The following is a 2,039-nucleotide window of genomic DNA, read 5'->3' as shown; positions in this document are numbered from 1 at the left end:
ATGTTGCTGGGCCACATCTATTATCCCTGGCCAGTGGCTGTGTTGGATAGGCTAGGTGGAATTTGAAGTCTGTGGAAACCGAATGTCTGGAGGAGCCTGGGTCCTACACTCCTGGAATAGAGGTTCCAGTCTTATCTAGTATAGGAGGGCAAGTCCTTGCCTTTGTGGCCCACTGCCATGCTTTTTCTCAAAGAAGATATGTAACAATTGTTCCCAGTCTGAGAGAAAGAAGCAGCATTAATACAGAACTGACATTTGGGAAGCTTTGAGATCAGTTTGGATTAAAAAGGCCATGCTATGGCATATTGGAGTCCTAACAGCTCTCAAACACACCAGTGACCTAGGAACTGGAACTGAAATAGTAGCTTTCTGTCTGTGCAAACATACCTGCTGCATAGTCTTTCTTTCACCATAATTTAGGGCAATAGAGCTGAAAGGGATCTTGCTCTAACCGCACAGCAAAGGAGAGCCAATCACTTCCATAGGAAGCCTATTTTCATTTTGAATTGGAAAATGTATCCTAATGTTAAGCTAAAATCCATTTCATTTGCATTTTGGTTATAGCCTTGCTTCTTGCAGCCATTTAAACACCCATCTTTTGCCCGATAGCTCTTAACATATTTGAAGACTGCAGTTATATCTCCCTTTAAATCTCTTGTTTATTAATTTGAAAAAATAGCTAAGCATGATTTATTTACTTTGTTATAATAGGGAGGGATGATTGAACAAGAGAAGCTATATCCACAAATTTGTATAAGACCTAAGCAGGGCTGTTAATAAAGGCTCTTTGGCAGGTCTTTTATAAGGTCCCCATAAGCTGAAACCAACTTGAAAGGAAACAAAGCAACAGTGCAAACATTTCCTTTTTCCTGAGTGGGGCAGAACTTGAGAAAGACTGGTTTAAAGAACCGATTGTGTCGCCTGTTGCAGAATGGATTTGGTGAGGATGTTGCAAGAGCACATTCGGACTAGAACAAAAGACCAAGGTCTACAATATCCCACCAGATGCCTTCAGGAAGTCCAAATATAGAGCACAGACTCAATAGTATTCATGGGTTTGAAATAATAAAGCTGCCATCTCTTGATTTATTGGCAGGTTTATCCTCAAAGCAAACTCCCCCTCCAAATTCATCTTTTGTACATTCCCAAGTTGAATTATTGGCTGCAGTGCACAATAATTAAATTACACTGGATGCCATGCACTAAATTGATAGTTGAGATAAGGTTTCAGTCCCATAATTGTGAAGCCCCCTTGAACTAAAGAAAACTGACTTCTGATTAAACATGGAACAAGGCTTTATGTTTAAGCAGTTTGCTTATTTTGGCACATCGCGTGAGATGTTATAATTTATTTAGTATGCAGACACATTATTTTTAGGGTATGGCCTAATTGCTCAAAACTAACATTGTGGGGTTTGTTTCTTCCTAGCTAACCACAGATAAGGAAATACAAATAATATATACAAGTGAAGTAAAATAGCTCTTTTTGCATTATAGTTCAGCAAACTGCTTTTGAAGAAATCCATACAATTAAGAGGATATGATTCTCTGTTTAAATTCTTTGCTGGGGCGTATGGTTCTTCCTCCACAGTTTTATTCATAAATCAAAAGTTTCAGAAAAGATCCAAGTTTTTAAGAAGCAACACAAATTGTTCAAAGTAACTGTGGTTACCAATGATTCATTAGCCTTCCTACCTTTTCAACATAAAGCTAGAGTTCTAATTCTAAAGTATCTGTGTTTTTTCTTCTTCCTTCCATTTGCTCTCACAGTGATGACATTCAGATCTATTAGTAGCTTCAAAACATTATCATACTGTCTCCATAGAATCAGTAAATGTGGATTAACATTATTTTAACCATAATGAGGTATGCTGCATGTGTCACCTGTTGACTTATGATGACCACATACACAGATGTGGGTTTTGCCATTTTCTACCGCTAAAATACAGACTACAGCACCTGTATTTGTCAGTTGTCTAAGTACTAACCAGTGCTGATCCTGCTTAGCTTCCATGATCAAACAGGATTTGGTGCCTTTA

Source organism: Anolis sagrei, chromosome 3 (assembly GCF_037176765.1).
Source record: "Anolis sagrei isolate rAnoSag1 chromosome 3, rAnoSag1.mat, whole genome shotgun sequence".
Classification (NCBI taxonomy): domain Eukaryota; kingdom Metazoa; phylum Chordata; class Lepidosauria; order Squamata; family Dactyloidae; genus Anolis; species Anolis sagrei.
This window is presented reverse-complemented; position numbering follows the sequence as displayed.